Raw genomic sequence first — 20,516 nt, 5'->3', positions numbered from 1 at the left:
CATGTCTCTATTTTGTCTGGTTCAATCAGGACGTTTCTGTATTGAGAATCAGTTTATCTTGCCGAGTTCCGGGTGTAGTCTGAATTTGGCTTTATTTTACTAAGTTTTTTCTAACAATAAGATATCATGCCAAAACCCAGGATCGAACCAGGGACCTTTAGATCTTCAGTCTAACGCTCTCCCAACTGAGCTATTTTGGCTAAATTGCATTACAGTTTGTGTGATTTTTTTTCAGCACAAGTGTCCTGTGCAGGAAAAGACTCATGATATTTTCTGAGTCGTAGTAGCAGTGATGTGTTGTCGGTGTGGTTAGAGGGTCTAAGGCGCTCCACGCAGGTTGCATGTGTCCTGTAGACTTGGGTTCAAATACCTTTCCTGACAATCATTTTTGAATTTTTTGCCCTCCTGCAGCTGTATTTATGAGTTCCCATAAGACAAACCTCCAATCTAGTACCTTTTATTCAGGTAAATGCAGCTGTATTTATGACTTCCCATGAGATAAATCTCCAATCTAGTACCTTTTATTCAGGTAAATTATCTACTCTATATGTGTCCTATATTTTCTTTGATATATATTCATTAAGAAATGTTTGTCTCTTTTAAGTTGACAGTATGTACTCTTTTCTTGCAGTCTTGAAATATTTGATGTGACCAGAGGTATTGTGTTAAATCCATGTCTCTATTTTGTCTGGTTCAATCAGGACGTTTCTGTATTGAGAATCAGTTTATCTTGCCGAGTTCCGGGTGTAGTCTGAATTTGGCTTTATTTTACTAAGTTTTTTCTAACAATAAGATATCATGCCGAAACCCGGGATCGAACCAGGGACCTTTAGATCTTCAGTCTAACGCTCTCCCAACTGAGCTATTTCGGCTACATTGCATCACAGTTTGTGTGATTTTTTTTCAGCACAAGTGTCCTGTGCAGGCAAAGACTCATGATATTTTCTGAGTCGTAGTAGCAGTGGTGTGTTGTCGGTGTGGTTAGAGGGTCTAAGGCGCTCCATACAGGTTGCATGTGTTCTGTAGACTTGGGTTCAAATACCTTTCCTGACAATCATTTTTGAATTTTTTGCCCTCCTGCAGCTGTATTTATGAGTTCCTATAAGACAAACCTCCAATCTAGTACCTTTTATTCAGGTAAATGCAGCTGTATTTATGACTTCCCATGAGATAAATCTCCAATCTAGTACCTTTTATTCAGGTAAATTATCTACTCTATATGTGTCCTATATTTTCTTTGATATATATTCATTAAGAAATGTTTGTCTCTTTTAAGTTGACTGTATGTCCTCTTTTCTTGCAGTCTTGAAATATTTGATGTGACCAGAGGTATTGTGTAAAATCCATGTCTCTATTTTGTCTGGTTCAATCAGGACGTTTCTGTATTGAGAATCAGTTTATCTTGCCAAGTTCCGGGTGTAGTCTGAATTTGGCTTTATTTTACTAAGTTTTTTCTAACAATAAGATATCATGCCGAAACCCGGGATCGAACCAGGGACCTTTAGATATTCAGTCTAACGCTCTCCCAACTGAGCTATTTCAGCTAAATTGCATCACAGTTTGTGTGATTTTTTTTCAGCAGAAGTGTCCCGTGCAGGCCAAGACTCATGATATTTTCGGAGTCGTAGTAGCAGTGGTGTGTTGTCGGTGTGGTTAGAGGGTCTAAGGCGCTCCATGCAGGTTGCATGTGTCCTGTAGACTTGGGTTCAAATACCTTTCCTGACAACCATTTTTGAATTTTTTGCCCTCCTGCAGCTGTATTTATGAGTTCCCATAAGACAAACCTCCAATCTAGTACCTTTTATTCAGGTAAATGCAGCTGTATTTATGACTTCCCATGAGATAAATCTCCAATCTAGTACCTTTTATTCAGGTAAATTATCTACTCTATATGTGTCCTATATTTTCTTTGATATATATTCATTAAGAAATGTTTGTCTCTTTTAAAGGGGAACTGAAGAGAGAGGTATATGGAGGCTGTCATGTTTATTTCCTTTTAGACAATACCAGTTGCCTGGCAGCCCTGCTGATCCTCTGTCTCTAATACTATTAGCCATAGCCCCTGAACAAGCATGCAGCAGATCAGGTGTTTCAGTGGTTCAGACTTATAAGTCTGATCTGACAAGACTAGCTGCATGCTTGTTTCTGGTTTTATTCAGATACTACTGCAGAGAAATAGACCAGCAGGGCCGCCAGGTAACTGGTATTGATTAAAAGGAAATAAACATGACAGCCTCCATATACCTCTCTCTTCAGTTCCCCTTTAAGTTGACTGTATGTCCTCTTTTCTTGCAGTCTTGAAATATTTGATGTGACCAGAGGTATTGTGTTAAATCCATGTCTCTATTTTGTCTGGTTCAATCAGGACGTTTCTGTATTGAGAATCAGTTCATCTTGCCGAGTTCCGGGTGTAGTCTGAATTTGGCTTTATTTTACTAAGTTTTTTCTAACAATAAGATATCATGCCGAAACCCGGGATCGAACCAGGGACCTTTAGATCTTCAGTCTAACGCTCTCCCAACTGAGCTATTTCGGCTACATTGCATCACAGTTTGTGTGATTTTTTTTCAGCACAAGTGTCCTGTGCAGGCAAAGACTCATGATATTTTCTGAGTCGTAGTAGCAGTGGTGTGTTGTCGGTGTGGTTAGAGGGTCTAAGGCGCTCCATACAGGTTGCATGTGTCCTGTAGACTTGGGTTCAAATACCTTTCCTGACAATCATTTTTGAATTTTTTGCCCTCCTGCAGCTGTATTTATGAGTTCCCATAAGACAAACCTCCAATCTAGTACCTTTTATTCAGGTAAATGCAGCTGTATTTATGACTTCCCATGAGATAAATCTCCAATCTAGTACCTTTTATTCAGGTAAATTATCTACTCTATATGTGTCCTATATTTTCTTTGATATATATTCATTAAGAAATGTTTGTCTCTTTTAAGTTGACTGTATGTCCTCTTCTCTTGCAGTCTTGAAATATTTGATGTGACCAGAGGTATTGTGTTAAATCCATGTCTCTATTTTGTCTGGTTCAATCAGGACGTTTCTGTATTGAGAATAGGTTTATCTTGCCAAGTTCCGGGTGTAGTCTGAATTTGGCTTTATTTTACTAAGTTTTTTCTAACAATAAGATATCATGCCGAAACCCGGGATCGAACCAGGGACCTTTAGATATTCAGTCTAACGCTCTCCCAACTGAGCTATTTCAGCTAAATTGCATCACAGTTTGTGTGATTTTTTTTCAGCAGAAGTGTCCCGTGCAGGCAAAGACTCATGATATTTTCGGAGTCGTAGTAGCGGTGGTGTGTTGTCGGTGTGGTTAGAGGGTCTAAGGCGCTCCATGCAGGTTGCATGTGTCCTGTAGACTTGGATTCAAATACCTTTCCTGACAACCATTTTTGAATTTTTTGCCCTCCTGCAGCTGTATTTATGAGTTCCCATAAGACAAACCTCCAATCTAGTACCTTTTATTCAGGTAAATGCAGCTGTATTTATGACTTCCCATGAGATAAATCTCCAATCTAGTACCTTTTATTCAGGTAAATTATCTACTCTATATGTGTCCTATATTTTCTTTGATATATATTCATTAAGAAATGTTTGTCTCTTTTAAGTTGACTGTATGTCCTCTTTTCTTGCAGTCTTGAAATATTTGATGTGACCAGAGGTATTGTGTTAAATCCATGTCTCTATTTTGTCTGGTTCAATCAGGACGTTTCTGTATTGAGAATCAGTTTATCTTGCCGAGTTCCGGGTGTAGTCTGAATTTGGCTTTATTTTACTAAGTTTTTTCTAACAATAAGATATCATGCCGAAACCCGGGATCGAACCAGGGACCTTTAGATATTCAGTCTAACGCTCTCCCAACTGAGCTATTTCAGCTAAATTGCATCACAGTTTGTGTGATTTTTTTTCAGCAGAAGTGTCCCGTGCAGGCAAAGACTCATGATATTTTCGGAGTCGTAGTAGCAGTGGTGTGTTGTCGGTGTGGTTAGAGGGTCTAAGGCGCTCCATGCAGGTTGCATGTGTCCTGTAGACTTGGATTCAAATACCTTTCCTGACAACCATTTTTGAATTTTTTGCCCTCCTGCAGCTGTATTTATGAGTTCCCATAAGACAAACCTCCAATCTAGTACCTTTTATTCAGGTAAATGCAGCTGTATTTATGACTTCCCATGAGATAAATCTCCAATCTAGTACCTTTTATTCAGGTAAATTATCTACTCTATATGTGTCCTATATTTTCTTTGATATATATTCATTAAGAAATGTTTGTCTCTTTTAAGTTGACTGTATGTCCTCTTTTCTTGCAGTCTTGAAATATTTGATGTGACCAGAGGTATTGTGTAAAATCCATGTCTCTATTTTGTCTGGTTCAATCAGGACGTTTCTGTATTGAGAATCAGTTTATCTTGCCAAGTTCCGGGTGTAGTCTGAATTTGGCTTTATTTTACTAAGTTTTTTCTAACAATAAGATATCATGCCGAAACCCGGGATCGAACCAGGGACCTTTAGATATTCAGTCTAACGCTCTCCCAACTGAGCTATTTCAGCTAAATTGCATCACAGTTTGTGTGATTTTTTTTCAGCAGAAGTGTCCCGTGCAGGCCAAGACTCATGATATTTTCGGAGTCGTAGTAGCAGTGGTGTGTTGTCGGTGTGGTTAGAGGGTCTAAGGCGCTCCATGCAGGTTGCATGTGTCCTGTAGACTTGGGTTCAAATACCTTTCCTGACAACCATTTTTGAATTTTTTGCCCTCCTGCAGCTGTATTTATGAGTTCCCATAAGACAAACCTCCAATCTAGTACCTTTTATTCAGGTAAATGCAGCTGTATTTATGACTTCCCATGAGATAAATCTCCAATCTAGTACCTTTTATTCAGGTAAATTATCTACTCTATATGTGTCCTATATTTTCTTTGATATATATTCATTAAGAAATGTTTGTCTCTTTTAAAGGGGAACTGAAGAGAGAGGTATATGGAGGCTGTCATGTTTATTTCCTTTTAGACAATACCAGTTGCCTGGCAGCCCTGCTGATCCTCTGTCTCTAATACTATTAGCCATAGCCCCTGAACAAGCATGCAGCAGATCAGGTGTTTCAGTGGTTCAGACTTATAAGTCTGATCTGACAAGACTAGCTGCATGCTTGTTTCTGGTTTTATTCAGATACTACTGCAGAGAAATAGACCAGCAGGGCCGCCAGGTAACTGGTATTGATTAAAAGGAAATAAACATGACAGCCTCCATATACCTCTCTCTTCAGTTCCCCTTTAAGTTGACTGTATGTCCTCTTTTCTTGCAGTCTTGAAATATTTGATGTGACCAGAGGTATTGTGTTAAATCCATGTCTCTATTTTGTCTGGTTCAATCAGGACGTTTCTGTATTGAGAATCAGTTCATCTTGCCGAGTTCCGGGTGTAGTCTGAATTTGGCTTTATTTTACTAAGTTTTTTCTAACAATAAGATATCATGCCGAAACCCGGGATCGAACCAGGGACCTTTAGATCTTCAGTCTAACGCTCTCCCAACTGAGCTATTTCGGCTACATTGCATCACAGTTTGTGTGATTTTTTTTCAGCACAAGTGTCCTGTGCAGGCAAAGACTCATGATATTTTCTGAGTCGTAGTAGCAGTGGTGTGTTGTCGGTGTGGTTAGAGGGTCTAAGGCGCTCCATACAGGTTGCATGTGTCCTGTAGACTTGGGTTCAAATACCTTTCCTGACAATCATTTTTGAATTTTTTGCCCTCCTGCAGCTGTATTTATGAGTTCCCATAAGACAAACCTCCAATCTAGTACCTTTTATTCAGGTAAATGCAGCTGTATTTATGACTTCCCATGAGATAAATCTCCAATCTAGTACCTTTTATTCAGGTAAATTATCTACTCTATATGTGTCCTATATTTTCTTTGATATATATTCATTAAGAAATGTTTGTCTCTTTTAAGTTGACTGTATGTCCTCTTCTCTTGCAGTCTTGAAATATTTGATGTGACCAGAGGTATTGTGTTAAATCCATGTCTCTATTTTGTCTGGTTCAATCAGGATGTTTCTGTATTGAGAATCAGTTTATCTTGCCAAGTTCCGGGTGTAGTCTGAATTTGGCTTTATTTTACTAAGTTTTTTCTAACAATAAGATATCATGCCGAAACCCGGGATCGAACCAGGGACCTTTAGATATTCAGTCTAACGCTCTCCCAACTGAGCTATTTCAGCTAAATTGCATCACAGTTTGTGTGATTTTTTTTCAGCAGAAGTGTCCCGTGCAGGCAAAGACTCATGATATTTTCGGAGTCGTAGTAGCAGTGGTGTGTTGTCGGTGTGGTTAGAGGGTCTAAGGCGCTCCATGCAGGTTGCATGTGTCCTGTAGACTTGGATTCAAATACCTTTCCTGACAACCATTTTTGAATTTTTTGCCCTCCTGCAGCTGTATTTATGAGTTCCCATAAGACAAACCTCCAATCTAGTACCTTTTATTCAGGTAAATGCAGCTGTATTTATGACTTCCCATGAGATAAATCTCCAATCTAGTACCTTTTATTCAGGTAAATTATCTACTCTATATGTGTCCTATATTTTCTTTGATATATATTCATTAAGAAATGTTTGTCTCTTTTAAGTTGACTGTATGTCCTCTTTTCTTGCAGTCTTGAAATATTTGATGTGACCAGAGGTATTGTGTTAAATCCATGTCTCTATTTTGTCTGGTTCAATCAGGACGTTTCTGTATTGAGAATCAGTTTATCTTGCCGAGTTCCGGGTGTAGTCTGAATTTGGCTTTATTTTACTAAGTTTTTTCTAACAATAAGATATCATGCCGAAACCCGGGATCGAACCAGGGACCTTTAGATATTCAGTCTAACGCTCTCCCAACTGAGCTATTTCAGCTAAATTGCATCACAGTTTGTGTGATTTTTTTTCAGCAGAAGTGTCCCGTGCAGGCAAAGACTCATGATATTTTCGGAGTCGTAGTAGCAGTGGTGTGTTGTCGGTGTGGTTAGAGGGTCTAAGGCGCTCCATGCAGGTTGCATGTGTCCTGTAGACTTGGATTCAAATACCTTTCCTGACAACCATTTTTGAATTTTTTGCCCTCCTGCAGCTGTATTTATGAGTTCCCATAAGACAAACCTCCAATCTAGTACCTTTTATTCAGGTAAATGCAGCTGTATTTATGACTTCCCATGAGATAAATCTCCAATCTAGTACCTTTTATTCAGGTAAATTATCTACTCTATATGTGTCCTATATTTTCTTTGATATATATTCATTAAGAAATGTTTGTCTCTTTTAAGTTGACTGTATGTCCTCTTTTCTTGCAGTCTTGAAATATTTGATGTGACCAGAGGTATTGTGTTAAATCCATGTCTCTATTTTGTCTGGTTCAATCAGGACGTTTCTGTATTGAGAATCAGTTTATCTTGCCGAGTTCCGGGTGTAGTCTGAATTTGGCTTTATTTTACTAAGTTTTTTCTAACAATAAGATATCATGCCGAAACCCGGGATCGAACCAGGGACCTTTAGATCTTCAGTCTAACGCTCTCCCAACTGAGCTATTTCGGCTACATTGCATCACAGTTTGTGTGATTTTTTTTCAGCACAAGTGTCCTGTGCAGGCAAAGACTCATGATATTTTCTGAGTCGTAGTAGCAGTGGTGTGTTGTCGGTGTGGTTAGAGGGTCTAAGGCGCTCCATACAGGTTGCATGTGTCCTGTAGACTTGGGTTCAAATACCTTTCCTGACAATCATTTTTGAATTTTTTGCCCTCCTGCAGCTGTATTTATGAGTTCCCATAAGACAAACCTCCAATCTAGTACCTTTTATTCAGGTAAATGCAGCTGTATTTATGACTTCCCATGAGATAAATCTCCAATCTAGTACCTTTTATTCAGGTAAATTATCTACTCTATATGTGTCCTATATTTTCTTTGATATATATTCATTAAGAAATGTTTGTCTCTTTTAAGTTGACTGTATGTCCTCTTCTCTTGCAGTCTTGAAATATTTGATGTGACCAGAGGTATTGTGTTAAATCCATGTCTCTATTTTGTCTGGTTCAATCAGGACGTTTCTGTATTGAGAATAGGTTTATCTTGCCAAGTTCCGGGTGTAGTCTGAATTTGGCTTTATTTTACTAAGTTTTTTCTAACAATAAGATATCATGCCGAAACCCGGGATCGAACCAGGGACCTTTAGATATTCAGTCTAACGCTCTCCCAACTGAGCTATTTCAGCTAAATTGCATCACAGTTTGTGTGATTTTTTTTCAGCAGAAGTGTCCCGTGCAGGCAAAGACTCATGATATTTTCGGAGTCGTAGTAGCAGTGGTGTGTTGTCGGTGTGGTTAGAGGGTCTAAGGCGCTCCATGCAGGTTGCATGTGTCCTGTAGACTTGGATTCAAATACCTTTCCTGACAACCATTTTTGAATTTTTTGCCCTCCTGCAGCTGTATTTATGAGTTCCCATAAGACAAACCTCCAATCTAGTACCTTTTATTCAGGTAAATGCAGCTGTATTTATGACTTCCCATGAGATAAATCTCCAATCTAGTACCTTTTATTCAGGTAAATTATCTACTCTATATGTGTCCTATATTTTCTTTGATATATATTCATTAAGAAATGTTTGTCTCTTTTAAGTTGACTGTATGTCCTCTTTTCTTGCAGTCTTGAAATATTTGATGTGACCAGAGGTATTGTGTTAAATCCATGTCTCTATTTTGTCTGGTTCAATCAGGACGTTTCTGTATTGAGAATCAGTTTATCTTGCCGAGTTCCGGGTGTAGTCTGAATTTGGCTTTATTTTACTAAGTTTTTTCTAACAATAAGATATCATGCCGAAACCCGGGATCGAACCAGGGACCTTTAGATATTCAGTCTAACGCTCTCCCAACTGAGCTATTTCAGCTAAATTGCATCACAGTTTGTGTGATTTTTTTTCAGCAGAAGTGTCCCGTGCAGGCAAAGACTCATGATATTTTCGGAGTCGTAGTAGCAGTGGTGTGTTGTCGGTGTGGTTAGAGGGTCTAAGGCGCTCCATGCAGGTTGCATGTGTCCTGTAGACTTGGATTCAAATACCTTTCCTGACAACCATTTTTGAATTTTTTGCCCTCCTGCAGCTGTATTTATGAGTTCCCATAAGACAAACCTCCAATCTAGTACCTTTTATTCAGGTAAATGCAGCTGTATTTATGACTTCCCATGAGATAAATCTCCAATCTAGTACCTTTTATTCAGGTAAATTATCTACTCTATATGTGTCCTATATTTTCTTTGATATATATTCATTAAGAAATGTTTGTCTCTTTTAAGTTGACTGTATGTCCTCTTTTCTTGCAGTCTTGAAATATTTGATGTGACCAGAGGTATTGTGTTAAATCCATGTCTCTATTTTGTCTGGTTCAATCAGGACGTTTCTGTATTGAGAATCAGTTTATCTTGCCGAGTTCCGGGTGTAGTCTGAATTTGGCTTTATTTTACTAAGTTTTTTCTAACAATAAGATATCATGCCGAAACCCAGGATCGAACCAGGGACCTTTAGCTCTTCAGTCTAACGCTCTCCCAACTGAGCTATTTCGGCTACATTGCATCACAGCTTGTGTGATTTTTTTTCAGCACAAGTGTCCTGTGCAGGCAAAGACTCATGATATTTTCTGAGTCGTAGTAGCAGTGGTGTGTTGTCGGTGTGGTTAGAGGGTCTAAGGCGCTCCATACAGGTTGCATGTGTCCTGTAGACTTGGGTTCAAATACCTTTCCTGACAATCATTTTTGAATTTTTTGCCCTCCTGCAGCTGTATTTATGAGTTCCTATAAGACAAACCTCCAATCTAGTACCTTTTATTCAGGTAAATGCAGCTGTATTTATGACTTCCCATGAGATAAATCTCCAATCTAGTACCTTTTATTCAGGTAAATTATCTACTCTATATGTGTCCTATATTTTCTTTGATATATATTCATTAAGAAATGTTTGTCTCTTTTAAGTTGACTGTATGTCCTCTTTTCTTGCAGTCTTGAAATATTTGATGTGACCAGAGGTATTGTGTAAAATCCATGTCTCTATTTTGTCTGGTTCAATCAGGACGTTTCTGTATTGAGAATCAGTTTATCTTGCCGAGTTCCGGGTGTAGTCTGAATTTGGCTTTATTTTACTAAGTTTTTTCTAACAATAAGATATCATGCCGAAACCCGGGATCGAACCAGGGACCTTTAGATCTTCAGTCTAACGCTCTCCCAACTGAGCTATTTCGGCTACATTGCATCACAGCTTGTGTGATTTTTTTTTTAGCACAAGTGTCCTGTGCAGGCAAAGACTCATGATATTTTCTGAGTCGTAGTAGCAGTGGTGTGTTGTCGGTGTGGTTAGAGGGTCTAAGGCGCTCCATACAGGTTGCATGTGTCCTGTAGACTTGGGTTCAAATACCTTTCCTGACAATCATTTTTGAATTTTTTGCCCTCCTGCAGCTGTATTTATGAGTTCCTATAAGACAAACCTCCAATCTAGTACCTTTTATTCAGGTAAATGCAGCTGTATTTATGACTTCCCATGAGATAAATCTCCAATCTAGTACCTTTTATTCAGGTAAATTATCTACTCTATATGTGTCCTATATTTTCTTTGATATATATTCATTAAGAAATGTTTGTCTCTTTTAAGTTGACTGTATGTCCTCTTTTCTTGCAGTCTTGAAATATTTGATGTGACCAGAGGTATTGTGTAAAATCCATGTCTCTATTTTGTCTGGTTCAATCAGGACGTTTCTGTATTGAGAATCAGTTTATCTTGCCGAGTTCCGGGTGTAGTCTGAATTTGGCTTTATTTTACTAAGTTTTTTCTAACAATAAGATATCATGCCGAAACCCGGGATCAAACCAGGGACCTTTAGATCATCAGTCTAACGCTCTCCCAACTGAGCTATTTCGGCTACATTACGTCACAGCTTGTGTGATTTTTTTTCAGCACAAGTGTCCTGTGCAGGCAAAGACTCATGATATTTTCTGAGTCGTAGTAGCAGTGGTGTGTTGTCGGTGTGGTTAGAGGGTCTAAGGCGCTCCATACAGGTTGCATGTGTCCTGTAGACTTGGGTTCAAATACCTTTCCTGACAATCATTTTTGAATTTTTTGCCCTCCTGCAGCTGTATTTATGAGTTCCCATAAGACAAACCTCCAATCTAGTACCTTTTATTCAGGTAAATGCAGCTGTATTTATGACTTCCCATGAGATAAATCTCCAATCTAGTACCTTTTATTCAGGTAAATTATCTGCTCTATATGTGTCCTATATTTTCTTTGATATATATTCATTAAGAAATGTTTGTCTCTTTTAAGTTGACTGTATGTCCTCTTTTCTTGCAGTCTTGAAATATTTGATGTGACCAGAGGTATTGTGTTAAATCCATGTCTCTATTTTGTCTGGTTCAATCAGGACGTTTCTGTATTGAGAATCAGTTTATCTTGCCGAGTTCCAGGTGTAGTCTGAATTTGGCATTATTTTACTAAGTTTTTTCTAACAATAAGATATCATGCCGAAACCCGGGATCGAGCCAGGGACCTTTAGATCTTCAGTCTAACGCTCTCCCAACTGAGCTATTTCGGCTACATTGCTTTATAGTTTGTGTGATTTTTTTTTCAGCACAAGTGTCCTGTGCAGGCAAAGACTCATGATATTTTCTGAGTCGTAGTAGCAGTGGTGTGTTGTCGGTGTGGTTAGAGGGTCTAAGGCGCTCCATGCAGGTTGCATGTGTCCTGTAGACTTGGGTTCAAATACCTTTCCTGACAATCATTTTTGAATTTTTTGCCCTCCTGCAGCTGTATTTATGAGTTCCCATAAGACAAACCTCCAATCTAGTACCTTTTATTCAGGTAATTGCAGCTGTATTTATCACTTCCCATGAGATAAATCTCCAATCTAGTACCTTTTATTCAGGTAAATTATCTACTCTATATGTGTCCTATATTTTCTTTGATATATATTCATTAAGAAATGTTTGTCTCTTTTAACCACCCTGGCGTTCTGATTAAATCGCCAGGGTGGCTGCGGGAGGGTTTTTTTTAAATAAAAAAAAAACTATTTCATGCAGCCAACTGAAAGTTGGCTGCATGAAAGCCCACTAGAGGGCGCTCCGGAGGCGATCTTCCGATCGCCTCCGGCGCCCAGAATAAACAAGGAAGGCCGCAATGAGCGGCCTTCCTTGTTTTGCTTATATCGTCGCCATAGCGACGAGCGGAGTGACGTCATCGACGTCAGCCGACGTCGTGACGTCAGCCGCCTCCGATCCAGCCCTTAGCGCTGGCCGGAACTTTTTGTTCCGGCTACGCTGGGCTCAGGCGGCTGGGGGGACCCTCTTTCGCCGCTACTCGCGGCGAATCGCCGCAGAGCGGCGGCGATCAGGCAGCACACGCGGCTGGCAAAGTGCCGGCTGCGTGTGCTGCTTTTTATTTCATTAAAATCTGCCCAGCAGGGCCTGAGCGGCAGCCGCTGGCGGTGTTGGACGAGCTGAGCTCGTCCAGACCGCTCAGCTGGTTAAGTTGACTGTATGTCCTCTTTTCTTGCAGTCTTGAAATATTTGATGTGACCAGAGGTATTGTGTTAAATCCATGTCTCTATTTTGTCTGGTTCAATCAGGACGTTTCTGTATTGAGAATCAGTTTATCTTGCCGAGTTCCAGGTGTAGTCTGAATTTGGCATTATTTTACTAAGTTTTTTCTAACAATAAGATATCATGCCGAAACCCGGGATCGAGCCAGGGACCTTTAGATCTTCAGTCTAACGCTCTCCCAACTGAGCTATTTCGGCTACATTGCTTTATAGTTTGTGTGATTTTTTTTTCAGCACAAGTGTCCTGTGCAGGCAAAGACTCATGATATTTTCTGAGTCGTAGTAGCAGTGGTGTGTTGTCGGTGTGGTTAGAGGGTCTAAGGCGCTCCATGCAGGTTGCATGTGTCCTGTAGACTTGGGTTCAAATACCTTTCCTGACAATCATTTTTGAATTTTTTGCCCTCCTGCAGCTGTATTTATGAGTTCCCATAAGACAAACCTCCAATCTAGTACCTTTTATTCAGGTAATTGCAGCTGTATTTATCACTTCCCATGAGATAAATCTCCAATCTAGTACCTTTTATTCAGGTAAATTATCTACTCTATATGTGTCCTATATTTTCTTTGATATATATTCATTAAGAAATGTTTGTCTCTTTTAACCACCCTGGCGTTCTGATTAAATCGCCAGGGTGGCTGCGGGAGGGTTTTTTTTAAATAAAAAAAAAACTATTTCATGCAGCCAACTGAAAGTTGGCTGCATGAAAGCCCACTAGAGGGCGCTCCGGAGGCGATCTTCCGATCGCCTCCGGCGCCCAGAATAAACAAGGAAGGCCGCAATGAGCGGCCTTCCTTGTTTTGCTTATATCGTCGCCATAGCGACGAGCGGAGTGACGTCATCGACGTCAGCCGACGTCGTGACGTCAGCCGCCTCCGATCCAGCCCTTAGCGCTGGCCGGAACTTTTTGTTCCGGCTACGCTGGGCTCAGGCGGCTGGGGGGACCCTCTTTCGCCGCTACTCGCGGCGAATCGCCGCAGAGCGGCGGCGATCAGGCAGCACACGCGGCTGGCAAAGTGCCGGCTGCGTGTGCTGCTTTTTATTTCATTAAAATCTGCCCAGCAGGGCCTGAGCGGCAGCCGCTGGCGGTGTTGGACGAGCTGAGCTCGTCCAGACCGCTCAGCTGGTTAAGTTGACTGTATGTCCTCTTTTCTTGCAGTCTTGAAATATTTGATGTGACCAGAGGTATTGTGTTAAATCCATGTCTCTATTTTGTCTGGTTCAATCAGGACGTTTCTGTATTGAGAATCAGTTTATCTTGCCGAGTTCCAGGTGTAGTCTGAATTTGGCATTATTTTACTAAGTTTTTTCTAACAATAAGATATCATGCCGAAACCCGGGATCGAACCAGGGACCTTTAGATCTTCAGTCTAACGCTCTCCCAACTGAGCTATTTCGGCTACATTGCATCACAGTTTGTGTGATTTTTTTTCAGCACGAGTGTCCTGTGCAGGCAAAGACTCATGATATTTTCGGAGTCGTAGTAGCAGTGGTGTGTTGTCGGTGTGGTTAGAGGGTCTAAGGCGCTCCATGCAGGTTGCATGTGTCCTGTAGACTTGGGTTCAAATACCTTTCCTGACAATCATTTTTGAATTTTTTGCCCTCCTGCAGCTGTATTTATGAGTTCCCATAAGACAAACCTCCAATCTAGTACCTTTTATTCAGGTAAATGCAGCTGTATTTATGACTTCCCATGAGATAAATCTCCAATCTAATACCTTTTATTCAGGTAAATTATCTACTCTATAGGTGTCCTATATTTTCTTTGATATATATTCATTAAGAAATGTTTGTCTCTTTTAAGTTGACTGTATATCCTCTTTTCTTGCAGTCTTGAAATATTTGATGTGACCAGAGGTATTGTGTTAAATCCATGTCTCTATTTTGTCTGGTTCAATCAGGACGTTTCTGTATTGAGAATAAGTTTATCTTGCCGAGTTCCGGGTGTAGTCTGAATTTGGCTTTATTTTACTAAGTTTTTTCTAACAATAAGATATCATGCCGACACCCGGGATCGAACCAGGGACCTTTAGATCTTCAGTCTAACGCTCTCCCAACTGAGCTATTTCGACTACATTGCTTTATAGTTTGTGTGATTTTTTTTTTCAGCACAAGTGTCCTGTGCAGGCAAAGACTCATGATATTTTCTGAGTCGTAGTAGCAGTGGTGTGTTGTCGGTGTGGTTAGAGGGTCTAAGGCGCTCCATGCAGGTTGCATGTGTCCTGTAGACTTGGGTTCAAATACCTTTCCTGACAATCATTTTTGAATTTTTTGCCCTCCTGCAGCTGTATTTATGAGTTCCCATAAGACAAACCTCCAATCTAGTACCTTTTATTCAGGTAATTGCAGCTGTATTTATGACTTCCCATGAGATAAATCTCCAATCTAGTACCTTTTATTCAGGTAAATTATCTACTCTATATGTGTCCTATATTTTCTTTGATATATATTCATTAAGAAATGTTTGTCTCTTTTAAGTTGACTGTATGTCCTCTTATCTTGCCGAGTTCCGGGTGTAGTCTGAATTTGGCTTTATTTTACTAAGTTTTTTCTAACAATAAGATATCATGCCGAAACCCAGGATCGAACCAGGGACCTTTAGATCTTCAGTCTAACGCTCTCCCAACTGAGCTATTTCGGTTACATTGCATCACAGTTTGTGTGATTTTTTTTCAGCACAAGTGTCCTGTGCAGGCAAAGACTCATGATATTTTCGGAGTCGTAGTAGCAGTGGTGTGTTGTCGGTGTGGTTAGAGGGTCTAAGGCGCTCCATGCAGGTTGCATGTGTCCTGTAGACCTTGGTTCAAATAACTTTCCTGACAGTCATTTTTGAATTTTTTGCCCTCCTGCAGCTGTATTTATGAGTTCCCATAAGACAAACCTCCAATCTAGTACCTTTTATTCAGGTAAATGCAGCTGTATTTATGACTTCCCATGAGATAAATCTCCAATCTAGTACCTTTTATTCAGGTAAATTATCTACTCTATAGGTGTCCTATATTTTCTTTGATATATATTCATTAAGAAATGTTTGTCTCTTTTAAGTTGACTGTATGTCCTCTTTTCTTGCAGTCTTGAAATATTTGATGTGACCAGAGGTATTGTGTTAAATCCATGTCTCTATTTTGTCTGGTTCAATCAGGACGTTTTTGTATTGAGAATCAGTTTATCTTGCCGAGTTCCGGGTGTAGTCTGAATTTGGCTTTATTTTACTAAGTTTTTTCTAACAATAAGATATCATCCAGACACCTGGGATCGAACCAGGGACCTTTAGATCTTCAGTCTAACGCTCTCCCAACTGAGCTATTTCGGCTACATTGCTTTATAGTTTGTGTGATTTTTTTTTTCAGCACAAGTGTCCTGTGCAGGCAAAGACTCATGATATTTTCTGAGTCGTAGTAACAGTGGTGTGTTGTCGGTGTGGTTAGAGGGTCTAAGGCGCTTCATGCAGGTTGCATGTGTCCTGTAGACTTGGGTTCAAATACCTTTCCTGACAATCATTTTTGAATTTTTTGCCCTCCTGCAGCTGTATTTATGAGTTCCCATAAGACAAACCTCCAATCTAGTACCTTTTATTCAGGTAATTGCAGCTGTATTTATGACTTCCCATGAGATAAATCTCCAATCTAGTACCTTTTATTCAGGTAAATTATCTACTCTATATGTGTCCTATATTTTCTTTGATATATATTCATTAAGAAATGTTTGTCTCTTTTAAGTTGACTGTATGTCCTCTTATCTTGCCGAGTTCCGGGTGTAGTCTGAATTTGGCTTTATTTTACTAAGTTTTTTCTAACAATAAGATATCATGCCGAAACCCGGGATCGAACCAGGGACCTTTAGATCTTCAGTCTAACGCTCTCCCAACTGAGCTATTTCGGTTACATTGCATCACAGTTTGTGTGATTTTTTTTCAGCACAAGTGTCCTGTGCAGGCAAAGACTCATGATATTTTCGGAGTCGTAGTAGCAGTGGTGTGTTGTCGGTGTGGTTAGAGGGTCTAAGGCGCTCCATGCAGGTTGCATGTGTCCTGTAGACCTTGGTTCAAATACCTTTCCTGACAGTCATTTTTGAATTTTTTGCCCTCCTGCAGCTGTATTTATGAGTTCCCATAAGACAAACCTCCAATCTAGTACCTTTTATTCAGGTAAATGCAGCTGTATTTATGACTTCCCATGAGATAAATCTCCAATCTAGTACCTTTTATTCAGGTAAATTATCTACTCTATAGGTGTCCTATATTTTCTTTGATATATATTCATTAAGAAATGTTTGTCTCTTTTAAGTTGACTGTATGTCCTCTTTTCTTGCAGTCTTGAAATATTTGATGTGACCAGAGGTATTGTGTTAAATCCATGTCTCTATTTTGTCTGGTTCAATCAGGACGTTTCTGTATTGAGAATCAGTTTATCTTGCCGAGTTCCGGGTGTAGTCTGAATTTGGCTTTATTTTACTAAGTTTTTTCTAACAATAAGATATCATGCCGACACCCGGGATCGAACCAGGGACGTTTAGATCTTCAGTCTAACGCTCTCCCAACTGAGCTATTTCGGCTACATTGCATCACACTTTGTGTGATTTTTTTTCAGCACAAGTGTCCTGTGCAGGCAAAGACTCATGATATTTTCGGAGTCGTAGTAGCAGTGGTGTGTTGTCGGTGTGGTTAGAGGGTCTAAGGCGCTCCATGCAGGTTGCATGTGTCCTGTAGACTTGGGTTCAAATACCTTTCCTGACAATCATTTTTGAATTTTTTGCCCTCCTGCAGCTGTATTTATGAGTTCCCATAAGACAAACCTCCAATCTAGTACCTTTTATTCAGGTAAATGCAGCTGTATTTATGACTTCCCATGAGATAAATCTCCAATCTAGTACCTTTTATTCAGGTAAATTATCTACTCTATATGTGTCCTATATTTTCTTTGATATATATTCATTAAGAAATGTTTGTCTCTTTTAAGTTGACTGTATGTCCTCTTTTCTTGCAGTCTTGAAATATTTGATGTGACCAGAGGTATTGTGTTAAATCCATGTCTCTATTTTGTCTGGTTCAATCAGGACGTTTCTGTATTGAGAATCAGTTTATCTTGCCGAGTTCCGGGTGTAGTCTGAATTTGGCTTTATTTTACTAAGTTTTTTCTAACAATAAGATATCATGCCGAAACCCGGGATCGAACCAGGGACCTTTAGATCTTCAGTCTAACGCTCTCCCAACTGAGCTATTTCGGCTACATTGCATCACAGTTTGTGTGATTTTTTTTCAGCACAAGTGTCCTGTGCAGGCAAAGACTCATGATATTTTCTGAGTCGTAGTAGCAGTGGTGTGTTGTCGGTGTGGTTAGAGGGTCTAAGGCGCTCCATGCAGGTTGCATGTGTCCTGTAGACTTGGGTTCAAATACCTTTCCTGACAATCATTTTTGAATTTTTTGCCCTCCTGCAGCTGTATTTATGAGTTCCCATAAGACAAACCTCCAATCTAGTACCTTTTATTCAGGTAAATGCAGCTGTATTTATGACTTCCCATGAGATAAATCTCCAATCTAGTACCTTTTATTCAGGTAAATTATCTACTCTATATGTGTCCTATATTTTCTTTGATATATATTCATTAAGAAATGTTTGTCTCTTTTAAGTTGACTGTATGTACTCTTTTCTTGCAGTCTTGAAATATTTGATGTGACCAGAGGTATTGTGTTAAATCCATGTCTCTATTTTGTCTGGTTCAATCAGGACGTTTCTGTATTGAGAATCAGTTTATCTTGCCGAGTTCCGGGTGTAGTCTGAATTTGGCTTTATTTTACTAAGTTTTTTCTAACAATAAGATATCATGCCAAAACCCAGGATCGAACCAGGGACCTTTAGATCTTCAGTCTAACGCTCTCCCAACTGAGCTATTTCTGCTACATTGCATTACAGTTTGTGTGATTTTTTTTCAGCACAAGTGTCCTGTGCAGGAAATGACTCATGATATTTTCTGAGTCGTAGTAGCAGTGATGTGTTGTCGGTGTGGTTAGAGGGTCTAAGGCGCTCCATGCAGGTTGCATGTGTCCTGTAGACTTGGTTTCAAATACCTTTCCTGACAATCATTTTTGAATTTTTTGCCCTCCTGCAGCTGTATTTATGAGTTCCCATAAGACAAACCTCCAATCTAGTACCTTTTATTCAGGTAAATGCAGCTGTATTTATGACTTCCCATGAGATAAATCTCCAATCTAGTACCTTTTATTCAGGTAAATTATCTACTCTATAGGTGTCCTATATTTTCTTTGATATATATTCATTAAGAAATGTTTGTCTCTTTTAAGTTGACTGTATGTCCTCTTTTCTTGCAGTCTTGAAATATTTGATGTGACCAGAGGTATTGTGTTAAATCCATGTCTCTATTTTGTCTGGTTCAATCAGGACGTTTCTGTATTGAGAATCAGTTTATCTTGCCGAGTTCCGGGTGTAGTCTGAATTTGGCTTTATTTTACTAAGTTTTTTCTAACAATAAGATATCATGCCGACACCCGGGATCGAACCAGGGACGTTTAGATCTTCAGTCTAACGCTCTCCCAACTGAGCTATTTCGGCTACATTGCATCACACTTTGTGTGATTTTTTTTCAGCACAAGTGTCCTGTGCAGGCAAAGACTCATGATATTTTCGGAGTCGTAGTAGCAGTGGTGTGTTGTCGGTGTGGTTAGAGGGTCTAAGGCGCTCCATGCAGGTTGCATGTGTCCTGTAGACTTGGGTTCAAATACCTTTCCTGACAATCATTTTTGAATTTTTTGCCCTCCTGCAGCTGTATTTATGAGTTCCCATAAGACAAACCTCCAATCTAGTACCTTTTATTCAGGTAAATGCAGCTGTATTTATGACTTCCCATGAGATAAATCTCCAATCTAGTACCTTTTATTCAGGTAAATTATCTACTCTATATGTGTCCTATATTTTCTTTGATATATATTCATTAAGAAATGTTTGTCTCTTTTAAGTTGACTGTATGTCCTCTTTTCTTGCAGTCTTGAAATATTTGATGTGACCAGAGGTATTGTGTTAAATCCATGTCTCTATTTTGTCTGGTTCAATCAGGACGTTTCTGTATTGAGAATCAGTTTATCTTGCCGAGTTCCGGGTGTAGTCTGAATTTGGCTTTATTTTACTAAGTTTTTTCTAACAATAAGATATCATGCCGAAACCCGGGATCGAACCAGGGACCTTTAGATCTTCAGTCTAACGCTCTCCCAACTGAGCTATTTCGGCTACATTGCATCACAGTTTGTGTGATTTTTTTTCAGCACAAGTGTCCTGTGCAGGCAAAGACTCATGATATTTTCTGAGTCGTAGTAGCAGTGATGTGTTGTCGGTGTGGTTAGAGGGTCTAAGGCGCTCCATGCAGGTTGCATGTGTCCTGTAGACTTGGTTTCAAATACCTTTCCTGACAATCATTTTTGAATTTTTTGCCCTCCTGCAGCTGTATTTATGAGTTCCCATAAGACAAACCTCCAATCTAGTACCTTTTATTCAGGTAAATGCAGCTGTATTTATGACTTCCCATGAGATAAATCTCCAATCTAGTACCTTTTATTCAGGTAAATTATCTACTCTATAGGTGTCCTATATTTTCTTTGATATATATTCATTAAGAAATGTTTGTCTCTTTTAAGTTGACTGTATGTCCTCTTTTCTTGCAGTCTTGAAATATTTGATGTGACCAGAGGTATTGTGTTAAATCCATGTCTCTATTTTGTCTGGTTCAATCAGGACGTTTCTGTATTGAGAATCAGTTTATCTTGCCGAGTTCCGGGTGTAGTCTGAATTTGGCTTTATTTAACTAAGTTTTTTCTAACAATAAGATATCATGCCAACACCCGGGATCGAACCAGGGACGTTTAGATCTTCAGTCTAACGCTCTCCCAACTGAGCTATTTCGGCTACATTGCA

The 20,516-nt window shown here is 39.5% G+C and overlaps 29 non-coding genes across 29 annotated transcripts; all 29 read right to left on the bottom strand.

Annotated features, from left to right (window-relative positions):
* Positions 1 to 127: 127 nt before the first annotated feature.
* TRNAF-GAA (transfer RNA phenylalanine (anticodon GAA)) lies at positions 128 to 200 on the bottom strand. Its single transcript has one exon. It is a non-coding gene; the product is annotated as a tRNA-Phe (tRNA).
* A 599-nt stretch (positions 201 to 799) lies between these two features.
* On the bottom strand, positions 800 to 872 carry TRNAF-GAA (transfer RNA phenylalanine (anticodon GAA)). The gene has a single exon. It is a non-coding gene; the product is annotated as a tRNA-Phe (tRNA).
* Positions 873 to 1,471: 599 nt separating this feature from the next.
* TRNAF-GAA (transfer RNA phenylalanine (anticodon GAA)) lies at positions 1,472 to 1,544 on the bottom strand. Its single transcript has one exon. It is a non-coding gene; the product is annotated as a tRNA-Phe (tRNA).
* Positions 1,545 to 2,463: 919 nt separating this feature from the next.
* Positions 2,464 to 2,536, bottom strand: TRNAF-GAA (transfer RNA phenylalanine (anticodon GAA)). Its single transcript has one exon. It is a non-coding gene; the product is annotated as a tRNA-Phe (tRNA).
* Positions 2,537 to 3,135: 599 nt separating this feature from the next.
* TRNAF-GAA (transfer RNA phenylalanine (anticodon GAA)) lies at positions 3,136 to 3,208 on the bottom strand. The gene has a single exon. It is a non-coding gene; the product is annotated as a tRNA-Phe (tRNA).
* Positions 3,209 to 3,807: 599 nt separating this feature from the next.
* Positions 3,808 to 3,880, bottom strand: TRNAF-GAA (transfer RNA phenylalanine (anticodon GAA)). Its single transcript has one exon. It is a non-coding gene; the product is annotated as a tRNA-Phe (tRNA).
* A 599-nt stretch (positions 3,881 to 4,479) lies between these two features.
* On the bottom strand, positions 4,480 to 4,552 carry TRNAF-GAA (transfer RNA phenylalanine (anticodon GAA)). Its single transcript has one exon. It is a non-coding gene; the product is annotated as a tRNA-Phe (tRNA).
* Positions 4,553 to 5,471: 919 nt separating this feature from the next.
* On the bottom strand, positions 5,472 to 5,544 carry TRNAF-GAA (transfer RNA phenylalanine (anticodon GAA)). The gene has a single exon. It is a non-coding gene; the product is annotated as a tRNA-Phe (tRNA).
* Positions 5,545 to 6,143: 599 nt separating this feature from the next.
* TRNAF-GAA (transfer RNA phenylalanine (anticodon GAA)) lies at positions 6,144 to 6,216 on the bottom strand. Its single transcript has one exon. It is a non-coding gene; the product is annotated as a tRNA-Phe (tRNA).
* A 599-nt stretch (positions 6,217 to 6,815) lies between these two features.
* Positions 6,816 to 6,888, bottom strand: TRNAF-GAA (transfer RNA phenylalanine (anticodon GAA)). The gene has a single exon. It is a non-coding gene; the product is annotated as a tRNA-Phe (tRNA).
* Positions 6,889 to 7,487: 599 nt separating this feature from the next.
* Positions 7,488 to 7,560, bottom strand: TRNAF-GAA (transfer RNA phenylalanine (anticodon GAA)). Its single transcript has one exon. It is a non-coding gene; the product is annotated as a tRNA-Phe (tRNA).
* A 599-nt stretch (positions 7,561 to 8,159) lies between these two features.
* On the bottom strand, positions 8,160 to 8,232 carry TRNAF-GAA (transfer RNA phenylalanine (anticodon GAA)). The gene has a single exon. It is a non-coding gene; the product is annotated as a tRNA-Phe (tRNA).
* Positions 8,233 to 8,831: 599 nt separating this feature from the next.
* On the bottom strand, positions 8,832 to 8,904 carry TRNAF-GAA (transfer RNA phenylalanine (anticodon GAA)). The gene has a single exon. It is a non-coding gene; the product is annotated as a tRNA-Phe (tRNA).
* Positions 8,905 to 9,503: 599 nt separating this feature from the next.
* TRNAF-GAA (transfer RNA phenylalanine (anticodon GAA)) lies at positions 9,504 to 9,576 on the bottom strand. Its single transcript has one exon. It is a non-coding gene; the product is annotated as a tRNA-Phe (tRNA).
* Positions 9,577 to 10,175: 599 nt separating this feature from the next.
* On the bottom strand, positions 10,176 to 10,248 carry TRNAF-GAA (transfer RNA phenylalanine (anticodon GAA)). Its single transcript has one exon. It is a non-coding gene; the product is annotated as a tRNA-Phe (tRNA).
* Positions 10,249 to 10,848: 600 nt separating this feature from the next.
* On the bottom strand, positions 10,849 to 10,921 carry TRNAI-GAU (transfer RNA isoleucine (anticodon GAU)). The gene has a single exon. It is a non-coding gene; the product is annotated as a tRNA-Ile (tRNA).
* Positions 10,922 to 11,520: 599 nt separating this feature from the next.
* On the bottom strand, positions 11,521 to 11,593 carry TRNAF-GAA (transfer RNA phenylalanine (anticodon GAA)). Its single transcript has one exon. It is a non-coding gene; the product is annotated as a tRNA-Phe (tRNA).
* A 1,127-nt stretch (positions 11,594 to 12,720) lies between these two features.
* On the bottom strand, positions 12,721 to 12,793 carry TRNAF-GAA (transfer RNA phenylalanine (anticodon GAA)). Its single transcript has one exon. It is a non-coding gene; the product is annotated as a tRNA-Phe (tRNA).
* Positions 12,794 to 13,920: 1,127 nt separating this feature from the next.
* On the bottom strand, positions 13,921 to 13,993 carry TRNAF-GAA (transfer RNA phenylalanine (anticodon GAA)). The gene has a single exon. It is a non-coding gene; the product is annotated as a tRNA-Phe (tRNA).
* Positions 13,994 to 14,592: 599 nt separating this feature from the next.
* TRNAF-GAA (transfer RNA phenylalanine (anticodon GAA)) lies at positions 14,593 to 14,665 on the bottom strand. Its single transcript has one exon. It is a non-coding gene; the product is annotated as a tRNA-Phe (tRNA).
* Positions 14,666 to 15,161: 496 nt separating this feature from the next.
* TRNAF-GAA (transfer RNA phenylalanine (anticodon GAA)) lies at positions 15,162 to 15,234 on the bottom strand. Its single transcript has one exon. It is a non-coding gene; the product is annotated as a tRNA-Phe (tRNA).
* Positions 15,235 to 15,833: 599 nt separating this feature from the next.
* On the bottom strand, positions 15,834 to 15,905 carry TRNAF-GAA (transfer RNA phenylalanine (anticodon GAA)). Its single transcript has one exon. It is a non-coding gene; the product is annotated as a tRNA-Phe (tRNA).
* Positions 15,906 to 16,402: 497 nt separating this feature from the next.
* On the bottom strand, positions 16,403 to 16,475 carry TRNAF-GAA (transfer RNA phenylalanine (anticodon GAA)). Its single transcript has one exon. It is a non-coding gene; the product is annotated as a tRNA-Phe (tRNA).
* Positions 16,476 to 17,074: 599 nt separating this feature from the next.
* TRNAF-GAA (transfer RNA phenylalanine (anticodon GAA)) lies at positions 17,075 to 17,147 on the bottom strand. Its single transcript has one exon. It is a non-coding gene; the product is annotated as a tRNA-Phe (tRNA).
* A 599-nt stretch (positions 17,148 to 17,746) lies between these two features.
* TRNAF-GAA (transfer RNA phenylalanine (anticodon GAA)) lies at positions 17,747 to 17,819 on the bottom strand. Its single transcript has one exon. It is a non-coding gene; the product is annotated as a tRNA-Phe (tRNA).
* Positions 17,820 to 18,418: 599 nt separating this feature from the next.
* TRNAF-GAA (transfer RNA phenylalanine (anticodon GAA)) lies at positions 18,419 to 18,491 on the bottom strand. The gene has a single exon. It is a non-coding gene; the product is annotated as a tRNA-Phe (tRNA).
* A 599-nt stretch (positions 18,492 to 19,090) lies between these two features.
* TRNAF-GAA (transfer RNA phenylalanine (anticodon GAA)) lies at positions 19,091 to 19,163 on the bottom strand. The gene has a single exon. It is a non-coding gene; the product is annotated as a tRNA-Phe (tRNA).
* Positions 19,164 to 19,762: 599 nt separating this feature from the next.
* Positions 19,763 to 19,835, bottom strand: TRNAF-GAA (transfer RNA phenylalanine (anticodon GAA)). The gene has a single exon. It is a non-coding gene; the product is annotated as a tRNA-Phe (tRNA).
* A 599-nt stretch (positions 19,836 to 20,434) lies between these two features.
* TRNAF-GAA (transfer RNA phenylalanine (anticodon GAA)) lies at positions 20,435 to 20,507 on the bottom strand. Its single transcript has one exon. It is a non-coding gene; the product is annotated as a tRNA-Phe (tRNA).
* Positions 20,508 to 20,516: the final 9 nt, after the last annotated feature.

The sequence above is a fragment of the Hyperolius riggenbachi genome, chromosome 6, assembly GCF_040937935.1.
Source record: "Hyperolius riggenbachi isolate aHypRig1 chromosome 6, aHypRig1.pri, whole genome shotgun sequence".
NCBI lineage: Eukaryota > Metazoa > Chordata > Amphibia > Anura > Hyperoliidae > Hyperolius > Hyperolius riggenbachi.
The sequence above is the reverse complement of the archived record's forward strand: the minus strand, read 5'-3'. Positions and strand labels throughout refer to the sequence as shown.